This window comes from Canis aureus, chromosome 10 (assembly GCF_053574225.1).
Source record: "Canis aureus isolate CA01 chromosome 10, VMU_Caureus_v.1.0, whole genome shotgun sequence".
Classification (NCBI taxonomy): domain Eukaryota; kingdom Metazoa; phylum Chordata; class Mammalia; order Carnivora; family Canidae; genus Canis; species Canis aureus.
The window spans coordinates 24949221-24961133 of NC_135620.1; the positions used below are offsets into that span (position 1 = coordinate 24949221).

The 11913-nt window shown below is 51.5% G+C and overlaps 1 long non-coding RNA gene across 1 annotated transcript; it reads left to right on the plus strand.

Annotated features, from left to right (window-relative positions):
- The first annotated feature begins 2580 nt into the window (after nt 1-2580).
- LOC144322132 (uncharacterized) lies at nt 2581-6714 on the plus strand. The gene is made up of 3 exons (XR_013387696.1): nt 2581-2872; nt 3279-3419; nt 6210-6714. It is a non-coding gene; the product is annotated as an uncharacterized LOC144322132 (long non-coding RNA).
- Nucleotides 6715-11913: the final 5199 nt, after the last annotated feature.

Here is an 11913-nt window from a genome sequence, read left to right on the forward strand (position 1 = left end):
GAAGGCTGAACTGGGGCAGGAAATTCCATGTACACAGGTGTTTCTGGTTAGCCCCGTGCACCTCGCCCGGGGGCACCACTGGGGGCCAGGGAGGCCTGTGGGCCCGGGGGCTCCTGCGGCCCGGCAGCCGCGGCGGCTCTGCCTGCAGGGACGGCTGGCCAGGGCGCCCAGGCCACTACGAGGCCGACACGGGCACGAGCCGATGGCCCCGTGGCTGGTCCCAGGGGCCCCAGGACTGCCTGCCGCTGTCACAGGATCACACGGGCGGCCTGGCGGGGGGCGCCCCGGCCTCTGTGCCTACAGTGGGCGCCTGGTGGCACCAGGGCCTGACCTGAAAGATTAGCAGCACCCCGAGGTGGTGTTTGCACGTTGTAGCCAGCACTTCATGTGGCTGACCTGGCCCCATTTGCACATCTTCCAAAGGGCTTAGAGATCCACAAAGCACGCCCTCCCTCACTTACAGGGTCTCTGGAGGGGCTGGGGAGGCAGCCTTGGGCTTGGTCTGAGACAAGCCATCGGCAGGGCTTGTGCCGAGGCTGAAGCAGCAGCTTTCCCCATCCCATAATGTCTCCATTTGGGAGACCTTTGGGGCATATCCAGCGTCGGTCACTCACTGCAAGAGTAAAGGCACTTGGGGCTCCTGCTCTACCCACAGTGTACCTGGAGGGAGGGGCGCTCTGAGAAATGGCACAGGGAGACACACGGGGTGGCTCTGGGCAAATGCTCACCCTCCATCCCACCCACCTCAATTTTCTAGTGGGCATCAGAGGAACGAACTCCGCTGTGTTGGCATGAAGGTTCAAGAGATACTCACCGTGTGTGATGAGCACACACAGAATCTTCCTACAGCTCTCACCTGAGTATCCAGCTCCTTTGCTCCTTAGGAATATCCCCAAGGGAGTCACTCCAAAGGCAAATTGTCTTTTGTACAGTTTAGAGTATAATTTAGACACAGAAAAAAAATCATAATGAATGAAAATGCCCATCGATTTGTTGTAGACTGAGGTGTGTCATTGATGTAATAACAAACAGCCAATGACATCACTATGACAAGCATGAAGACATGTGAAATGCCAAGGAAACAACTAAAGGAAACAAGTCTGTGCCAATTGCAACAGTCAGAAAATGTGTGCCTTGAGGGAGACTGGAGGGTGATGCAAGTAATGGTTTATGGAAATATATTTAAGTCATTCAATATTTAAATGCAAAATTTTAAATGAAAATGAAATAAGAACAGAGATAGATATGACTGCGTGTCAGTTATCAGGTTCCTATGTTGAGTAGGGTGTCCTAGGCATACTGGTGAAATGGGGCAAAGTCTCTATGAGGACCCCACATACTGCTGTGGGCCCCTGAAGAGCGTGGGGAGGATCTTCAAGGTTGTCCTCCAGGGTCTGATCGCACACGGCCGCCCCTCGCTGTAAAGGTGAGAGGAATGTGTTTTCACGGCAGATAGGACCTCTAAGGTTAGGCACCTGAGCAGCCCTATAGATGAGACCTCTTGTTCTTAGTGAAGCACAAATGAATGAGTCTCACCAGTGGCTGTGTGGCCTTGAGGGCTAACCTGAGACCACTGAGAGCCAGCCACCTTGTCTGGGGATTCCAGCCCAGTGTACTACAAGGCACGGAGGGTGGCCTTCTCTCTCTCTCTCTCTCTCTCTCTCTCTCTCTTTTTTTAAAAGATTTTATTTTATTTGAAAGAGAGGGAGGGAGAAGCAGACTCCCCACTGAGCAGGGAGCCCAGCACCAGGCTCGATCCCAGGATCCTGAGAACATGATCTGAGCTAAAGGCAGATGCTAAATAGACTGAGCCACCCAGATGCCCTTGCTCAACATAATTCCCATCATTCAAGGCATAGCTCCATCCTTCTCCTCCCAGGAGCCTCCTCAGCCCTTGTCAGTTGAGGCTCAGAGTGGTTCTAGAATATGGATATGGTCCTGAGTCACTGGAGGGCAGAGGCCAGGCCTCACCCTTTCCCAGAAGCACCGCCCTCTCCCCCCAAGACTTCCTGAATGGCCCTCCGTTCCTTCTTATGGAGTTGCCACAGATGCAAACTAATAGTTGGAATAGCAGCAATGACCTGTGAATTTCGATTCCTCTTCTCAAACCACTTGCAGATATTTCTGACACTTTCCCCCACTCAGCCGTCCTGCTTCTTCCTTCCCCTCCCAAAAGAGGAGTCATGAAACTGCAATTCACACCCCCCTCCCTTCGCATCTCCTGCTCCCCCCCACACCATGGTTATCACTATGGCTACTTCAGAGATAAGCCTGATTTGGCCCACCTTCCGGCACCCTAGTCCCCGCAAGAACCATCACGCAGGGAGAGGGCTGGTCATCTTGGAGAGAACACCAAAGAAAGATAACTTTCAAACACTGAGCACTCATTTAAGTCAAACACTGTGCTCAGCACCCTGCATGCATCATCCAGTTTCATTCTCCCAAACTCCCCACGAGATAGGCAGTACTCCTCCTTACAGATGGGAGACACTGAGGCTGGGAGGGGTTGGTCTCTTGCCCAAGGTCATGGAGTTATAAGGAGTAGAGCCAGGATCCAGACTTCAGCTGTCTGATTCCAAAGTCTAGGCTTTTCTTTGCTCTAAATCCCTCCACTCAACCTCCTCTTTTGTCTGCAGAATTCTAGGAAGTGTTGGTTCTGTTTCTCATCAGCAGGGCCCCATGCTCCCTGTGGAGCAGGGTCTCTGGGCATTTGCACATCATCCCTACAGGCAAATGTTGGGTGTGCAGAGCCTCATCTCCAGGTCCAGGATGTCCAGAACCAGCTGGAATCAGAGGCATTCTGGCCCTTTTCCTTGCCACATGGAAATGTCATTTGCAATCAGCCGGCTGTAGTTGGAGAGCTGCCTTTTAGGTACAGTGAGTAAAAGGACCACATGGAAACACTCAATGCCTGAGCCAGCCCTGGAGAAGCCCTGGCTCATAGCCACGAATGGCGGCAGGTCCAATAATGTTGAGCTCCATGCATGCGTGTTGCCAAGAAACCAGAGGGGTTTTGGAGACTGACCAGTTCCTCCGGCACGCGAAAAGGCTGTGCATGATGCCGGGCGTATGGGTGCTTGAGATGTAGGTCCCTGTTGTGTGACAGAGGGGCCATGGTCCTGTGGGCTGAGTGCCTTGGTGATGAAATCTTCCATGCCATGGCTGGAGTGGGTGGAGGGCGGTCTAAATCAGGGGACCATGGGCTTCTGAAGTTGTATGCAAGTTTATGCATGTTTCTGTGTCCAACAAGTAGCCATAGCTTTCTTGGCCATTTCCAGGGGGTATACAAGACCCACAAAAAGCCAAAGACCCTACTATCCAAGAGACTGCAGTGGAGACCAACGGATTAAGCCATTCAGCACGTTCAACTCCACCATCACCCCCGGAACTACTGCTGGGGGGAGACGTGCCAGACTGGTGTAAGTATGTGAGGATGGGGAATGGGTATCCAGGTCAGGCTGACCCTCTGAGTGGAATGGAGCTCCTTCTGACTCCCTTCTCAACTCTGACCACACGGGCTGCAGAGAGCAAGCCCCACCCCCACCCCCAGGCCTTTAGGGAGGATGGCCTCCCCGGCCATCTGTGAGCCTCATCTCCAAGTTTAGAGCTTCCTCCCCAGGTGGGGTTGCCCTCTCTCTGAGCTCCAATTTCCCCATCAGCCTGGGGCCGTATATCTTCTCTTCTTTTCTCCTGGCTGCTTTATAGCTGGCTGGAAACACCTTCCCTTAGCACTTCGAAATGTATCACTTGAAAGCATCTTAACGTTAACCAATGTGATTCTTTTTTAATTTGAAGGGGCTTATTTCTCTGAACGGCTTTCCTGATCATATAGGAGGGCATGCTCCCTAATATTAAACTTTTTCTTTAAAAAGAGCAAAAAAATGACTCACATCTGTTTGATATTTAATTCAAATTGAATGGCAGGACAGGAACAGAATTACACTGCAAATGGCCGTAAAGCGCCAAGCATACCAAACCTCCATGCCAGAAAATTTGAAATGACAAAGAATTGAAGGGATGTGGCCTGGACAATGAGGTGTTTCCTACCCAGAAGCCAGAGCTATAGTACAAAAGCCGGGAAGAGGTGGGAGGTGGGAGAAGGGCTAACTTTGCACCAGAAGATTTTGTAGGGGACTGGTTCCCCACCACATGTGCGTTTGGGTCTGGGATCCAAGCCTCAAACAAGGGTCCTGGGATCCAAGCCTCAAACAAGGGTCCTGATCTCATCTGGAATCCAATGCCAGTTGCTCTGGGTTGGGAGGGTGGCCTCTCTGGACCCCCCAAAGGGCTGCCAGGTAAATGCTTGCACACAGTCTGGGTGGCCAATCAGGTACCACCCTGCTCTCCATGTCCTGGAGGCCTCTGGGTTTGGCTATAGCTCAGAGACTGAGCTGAAAGTCTCTCTGCTCCCAGCTGTTCAATTTACCAGAGACTTCAACATCCGGTGTCTAAGGGGGTAGGGAGATGAGGTGGGGCCCAGAGAGATGTTTTTCCTTCAGAAAAAGAAGGTGGCCTCAAAATGCCAGGCGACCTATATTGCCCTGAGCTCTAAGAGAGAGATCCCAGGAAAGAAGTGAGCACAGCCTCTTTGCTAATACCTGATGGCACATTTTGTTTTTTTTTTTTTTTTTTTTTTTTGATGGCACATTTTGAAGACAGGGGATGGATTTCGGGTCCTGGCACAGATGTCTGGTGACATCTGCTAGGCAGGCATTGACAGTGGGGCTCTACAACCCAGTGTCAGCAGAGCCTGTGGGCCACCCCTCACTAGGTGTGCGTGGGTGGAGGGGTGAGGAGAAGAGCGACAATCCACCAGCTCTGTGGATTCGGGCACCATTCCCCTCAGTGAATCTTAGTTTCCTCGTCTGTATCAAGGAATCCCCTTAAGAGTATTTTAAATAACGTTAAATATTTTATGTATTTTGTTTTTTTTTTAAAGATAGTTCAGAGAGTTCTTTTTTTTTTTAAGATTTTATTTATTTATTCATAGAGACACAGCTAGAAAGATAGAGGCAGAGAGACACAGGCAGAGGGAGGAGCAGGCTCCACGCAGGGAGCCTGATGTGGGACTCGATCCGGGGTCTCCAGGATCACGCCCTGAGCTGCAGGCGGCGCTAAACCGCTGCGCCACCGGGGCTGCCCTATTTTATGTATTTTGGATAACGTTGTAAATATAAACGTGTTCACTTTTAAATGGCAAAACATTGTACGGTTTTCTTAGGAGGCTCACTCTGATTTCTCCAACACTTCTGTGTAGTCACCATTTCAAGGCATTTTCACATTGATTTTTCATTCCTCTGGCCCACCCTTCTCAGGGGCTGCAATTTTCTCTGTATGACTGTGCGGGAGCTGCCTCAAACTGTCTTATAAGAGGTGACTGTTAAATAGCCACTCTGGAGGACAGTATGGAGCCTCCTCAAAAAGTTGAAAATAGAGCTACCCTGTGACCTAGCAATCGCCTACTGGTTGTTTATCCAAAGGACACAAACATAGTGATCCGAAAGGGCATCTGCACCCCAATGTTTATAGCAGCAAAGTCCGCAATAGCCAAACTACGGAAAGAGCCCAGATGTCCATCGGCAGATGAATGGATAAAGAAGATGAGGGATGTATACACAATGGATATTACTCAGCCATCAAAAAGAATGAAATCTTACCATGTGCGATGATGTGGATGGAACTAGAGGGTATTATGCTAAGTGAAATAAGTCAATCAGAGAAAGACAATTATCATATGATCTCACTTTTATGTGGAATTTAAGAAACAAAATGGAGGAACATAGGGGAAGGGAAAAAAAATAAAATAAGATCAACCAGAGAAGGAGGCAAACCATGAGAGACTCTTAACCATAGGAAACAAACAGGGTTGCTGGAGGGGAAAGAGGTGGAGGGAATGGGGAAACTGGGTGACGGGCATTAAGGGGGTCATGGGATGTAATGAGCCCTGGGTGTTGTATAAGACTGATGAACCACTGACCTCTACCTCTGAAACCAATAATACACTATATGTTAATTAATTGAAATTAAATAAAAAAGAAGCTATTATTAAAAATTAAATCACATGAACTTACAGTTCCATAAATTATATTAAATACAGCTAATAAATAATAATCATTGTTTTGTAATCATTTGCCACATTTTGCTATTTCTATGCTCTTGAGGTATTTACACATATTGTATCTGGGAGCTCACTGTACGTCTCTTTCCAGCTCCAGGTTCAGTGATGTCATCCTGATACCTTGAAACTGACCGCAGTGCGAGAATTTCCATTATGGAAATGAGGAAACGTCCCACACTATAATCAGAGCTCCCCCATCACCCAGAGGGCCTGTGGTCAACCATCTACCAGCACACACCTGACCGTAGAGATTGGCAAAGTGAGGGCTGCAGAGCCTTCGGTGACTTTCTCAGTAACTTTCGGCCACGCTGAATGGAAGCTCTCGACCCCCCGCTTTCTCCATCAGACTAAGCTGTGCCAGTACTCCTGGGACCTCGTGGCCAGGGTGGAGGGCATTTCTTTGTTCAGAACAATCTGGGCTCCTCCGAATGCCCCTATCCTTCTTATAATGAGGTCTCTCCTCGGCTTCTGTTTCCACCCCCCTGAGCTGAGCCAAAACATCGCCCCCCTCTCCCTGGTTTTGTAAAGCCTGCTGAGAGTCTCAACTGGAGGTATTTTCTCTTTCTTTAACGGAGAAGCAAAGCTCACCGCTGATAATTGCCCCGCGGATTTCTAACCAACACTTTCCCCAGGGTGCTTGACAGAGACCAGAGGCAGGCATGTGCGTGAGTCTGTGTGTGTGCTGGGAGGGGTGGAGGGTGGAATGGGGAAGAAGTCAAACCACATGAGGCTTTCCTGACGTTTCAACTTGAAATCTGCACAGCAACCGCAGGCCCAGGGGAAGAGGAACGTAAAAGTGAAAGATGGAGCCCCCTGATGATTAGCTTCCCTCGTTGGTCTCCAACGTGTGTCCACAAGAGACCATGTATGCCTCCGTAATGAGGCCCAGGGCTGATTCTGGAAGCCTCCGACATCAAGCATCCAGCCTGCTTGTTTCCAGGGCTCCCCGGGGCAGAGGTTCAAGTCTGGGAGCTTTGCACCTAACATGTGTGTTTCTGGATGGTGGTAGGCTGGGCACCTGTGTCGAACCATGGAGATAGGACTCATCTGGAAACAGGAAAACCCACTGGCGGAGAGCAGAAGAATCAGGGGTATGCCCTGCATGGCCTGGCTGGGATTTGTCCTTGCTTCAGGGCTCAGGGTCCTAGAGATACAGCAAGTCTGTTCACTCAGCAAACCACTCGCCCTGGCCTTGTCCCCTCCTGAGTAATTAGTTGTTTTACGTGCATTTTAACCTGTTCAACCAGCAGGTTTGGTGTGAGCTGAGGTTCTTCTCAAAGCCTCATTCCTTATAGGTCTGCCTTTACCCCACCCACATTCTTTCTCCCAACTGGCTTTGTCTTTCAGTCAGCAGGGCCCTTACTAAGGATGCACTGCGTGCCAGGGGGCTGTTCCATCCACACTCTGAGCCTTGCCTGGGGAGATGCTCCGGCATGGTGCAGAGTTCACGGCAAGTACACGTATTCCCAGCTGAGGAAACACCTCTGGCGGTTGATACCGTGGATCGCTGCCTGAAAACCCCTCTGAGCGTCCCCACATGGGCTTGGAGCTTGGAGGAGAGGATTCCCTTGTGGAAAAAAGCAGGAGGACTTTCTGGAGGAAGAAACTTTCTGGGAGAGCTGGTAGTGAACATTAACTGCTGGCATTCGTTGAGCACGTCCATGGTGTGCGTGCTAAGTCCCCTTATCCATGTACATGTGTTTCAGCCTCCACAGAGGGGAGGCAAGGACTGATAGAATCTCCATTTTATACATGAGGATCAGCGGCTTGGGGGATGAAGGAAGTTTTAGAGTCAGTAAGTGGAGAGCAGTGGGGGTTTGGACTCTGCTCTGTTGCCCTGCCTCTGGGGTGGGAAGAGATGGGGTGTCAAGGCAGGCACCCCGGCCAGATTGCATGGGCCAGGCAAGGACGGCCACGCCTAGCAATTCTCTGGACCTCGTTTTATGGTTCCTGTCCTCCCGTGCCCTCCTCTTGTCTTTCTTATATAGATGCCAAAGGTTATGTAGTTGGGGTGACCAGTAGGAGGGGCATCTGTGTTTGCCTTTTGCCTCCAGGTGGCCCTCTATGCTGGGCCCCCTATGCTGGGCCCCCTTTCCTCTCCCTTTCTTTCCTCTCTCTTTCTTTCCTCTCCGTTTCTGGTGGCCCAGGGCCCTAGGCAGGGGCTGAGGCAAACTGCAATGGCCATAGTCCCTGTGCTGGCCTTAGCCGTTGACCCTCAGACCCATCATTCTCCCTTCTCTCCTCCGCTTTGTACTACAGGGGTCCACCCCATGGGGTGCATTCCCCAGGCTTGCTCATCAGCTGCCTTCTGCTGCCTTCAGGGCTGGGCTCGGGGAGAAGCCAGGGTATTTCACCCTTTCCCTCAGCACCTGGCCTTGGCAGGGGGGGAGTCAAACAGCAGGTGCATCTCCTCTTCAGCTCCAGCTCCCTCCGGACGGCCTCCGCAGGGAAAATTCACAGTAGTTCTAGCTCCGTGCTGGGCAGTGCCCGCTCTGGCTCTGGCAACAACCACCTCTCTCCGTTTCCTCGTAGCTCCAGGAGTGGGAGCGAGCCGGGTAGGGAACACCTGCTTTGGCTGGTTTCTTTTCTTTCTTTCTCTCTTTCTTTCTTTCTCTCTTTCTTTCTCTTTCTTTCTTTCTTTCTTTCTTTCCTTCTTTTCTTTATTTTTTTTAAGATATTTATTTTATTTACTCATGAGAGATAGAGAGAGAGGAAGAGACACAGAGGGAGAAGGAGGCTCCATGCAGGGAGCCTGATGCGGAACTCGATCCTAGGACTCCGGGGTCACGACCCAAGCCAAAGACAGGCGCTCAACTGCTGAGCCACCCAGGTGTCCCATTTCTGAGGTACATCGCCTCTGTACTCCATTCCCTGAGCTACATTTTTAAAATACTTCAAGTGGTTTTTGTTTTCTTGACCGGACCCTGATACACACCCTCTTCCACCCCGCACCCTCCCTTCCCCCAAGCAAGGTGACCTAATAGGATCCATCTTCTCGGCCTGTGCACAGCGAGCCGCAGACGAATGGAAGAATGATATCACAGCGCCCCGAGCCCTCAAAGAAGCAATTATTGGAAGCCCATGGCTGGCTGCCTGACCGAGCCCTCCCTTGGAAGGGCCCTGCCTCTGCTTTACTGTGAAGATTCCCCACCCCCTACCCCCTGCCTCTGCAGCTTTAAAGGCAAGCAGGGCAGATGTCTCAGCTGGGGCCCCTTCCAGCAGTTAGGATGCTTGGCTCAGCGCCTGGGCGTCGTGATGGTTTTGCTCGGTACCTGCTCTGTGTCATTTCTCTGTTAGGTAATGCAGAGGATCAGAGAAATAACAGAGGAGGACAGAAAACCCCCTTTAGAACTCCAGACTCCACAAGTCTCTCCCTCCTCCCAGGACGGTGATTTGATCTCTATTCCAATCTGCCCTTTCTCAGACTCCTTCCTGGTTCCCAAAGGCCTGGAGCCGGGGACGTGGCCGCCAGCAGCCCTTGTAAAGGTAGGCATGGTGAAGAGAGGGAGACCGCGTGGCCCCGGAAAGAGGAGGCAGACAATAGTAAGAGCTTGGGCAGTGCCGGGCTCATTGGAGGGGTGCACATTTTTGTGGAGCGAGCCCCCTAGCAGACGGCACTATAAAGCCTTTTCAACGCACGCGCTTAAAGAAGAAAATAATTAAACTCTTCTGTCGGGGATCACCTCGCTTCCCACATCCCTTCACTTAGGATCTTAGGATGTTTTGTTCCCACTGGAGCGTGTGATTGGAAAACAAAGGTAAATGAGAGCAATTTCTTCCCGGATCATTTTTTCCCCCAGCAGGATTAAAGCTGCCTCAGCCATAAAGAGTTTACAAACTCTAAAGAAAAATAATAACTTCCCTTCTCGCGGCCCGGTCATGGGGAGGTAATGCATGTTTCCAATCAGCTGAGAATGTAACTCAAATGGTAGGCTTTAGTTCACTTTAATCCGCCTGTGAGTTCATGTTCAAGGTAAAAGGGATCACAGCCCTGCCATGTGAATAGAGTTCATTTACTTGGCATCTCGTCTGGGAGGCGGAGGAGCTGGGTCCATTTGCTCTTCTCCCGAAGACTGGTACAGGGCTCAGGCCTCAAGAGCTGGCCAGCGGCCGGAGCACCAAGAGGCGGGCAGGGCTGCTGCGGCAACAGAATGCTGGGGGGTCCGGCTTGGGGACCAGCTAGCCCGATGGCAACATTTACCAGGGGTCACAGGGTGGAAGCTGACGGAGAAGACCCAAGCTCACACAGTAGATTAAGTCGGAGGCAGGTCTCCCCTCCACAGCTCAGTTTGGGGGTGCAGGTGGGCGTCCTGGAGGTGGTGATGAACCATCCACACCGCATGGGACTTACTTGCTTCTGCACATGTCTTTGCTGACAGCAGCCTGGCCCTTCAGTGGGCTGTTAGGCAGAAAATCCGTTCTTAGCTCTGTTAGAATCCTGCCTTAGCTTTGTTTAGTCACAGGGAAACCTTGAGCCAGCCCTTTGACTATGTCCTGCTTTATACATTTATGAAATGACTGTCGATTTTTAAAAAGATTTTATTTATTTGTGAGACACACACAGAGGGGCAGAGACATAGGCAGAAGGAGAAGCAGGCTCCTGGATTGCGACCTGAGCCAAAGGCAGACGCTCAACTGCTGAGTCACCCTGGCATCCCGAAATGACTGTCGATTTTGAGGGGAAAGGGAAATGTTTCCTTTGTTGGCCTACTGTGAGACCTTTAATGCTACTCCTTCTACAAAGAAACACACTCCTTCAGAGAAGACATCACCCACTCTAATCCTTTCTGTGAAAATGCAGATGCCTCCAGCAGTGTGGCATCTTAGCTGCCCTACCAGGGGCAATCGCTTTACAGGACGGCTCCGATCTGTGCAGGTGGGGCATTGGCTTAGGAGGCAGTGTGTTCCTAGTGTGTGTTTGGGGGAGGAGGTTCTATGGAGGTGGCCCCCATTGCACAGGGTGGAGCAGAGGGGTCAAACCAGATCCTAGGGAGATGTGGTGAGCCTTAGGCCCAGTCTCAATCCTGCCAGCCCACCTCATGACTGCTAGGGCTTGGAGCCCTCCCAGGATCTCCTGGGGCCATCTCTGTGCCTCTGCTTAGGGCAGGAAGTGTTGCCTGAGCCCTATCCTCAGTGACTTGAGGACCTGTCAGACCTGTCAACCTTCCCCAGCAGTTGTCCCACAGAATTTCAAAAACCCAGATTTCTGGTTGGACTGCAGAGGCGAAAACACCAACAAAAGCAGCAGCCCTATTCCATCCCAGCTAGTGGATCTGGGGTCCCTTCACCAGGGCCTGGAGCGGGCAAAGACTTACCACCTGCCCACGGCTTCCAGGCCTTGTTGCCCCAGCGGGCCACCCCATCTCTCTTGTCCACCACTGCCAGGCTTGGCCGTGCCCTCACCTGCCTGGCTCATGGCTTCACACAGCCCAGGTGACTGCTTCCTTGCCCATCCACCTGTCCATCCATTCTCCAGCCAGCTCCCTGAAGGCCACCAGAAACACAACAGCAAACAACCCATGGTCCTCCTCTGTGTGGAGCTCAAGGTCTCACAGGGCAACAGACACAGCAACTACAGCTACAGCATCCTGATGTCCTGTGTGGGCCTGCTGCTGTCCAGCTGTGGCCTTCCTTGCTCTAGGCCCCAGCCAGAGCTGTGCCATCTGATGTGTCTGCCATCACATCCTCATGGTGCTTGTTCATGCCTCAGAGCCCCGTGCAGTTATGGGGAGTTTTCAGGTCTCCCTCGAGATGGGGCTCAAGGGGATGCGGTGTCTCACTTACAAACAGGTTGG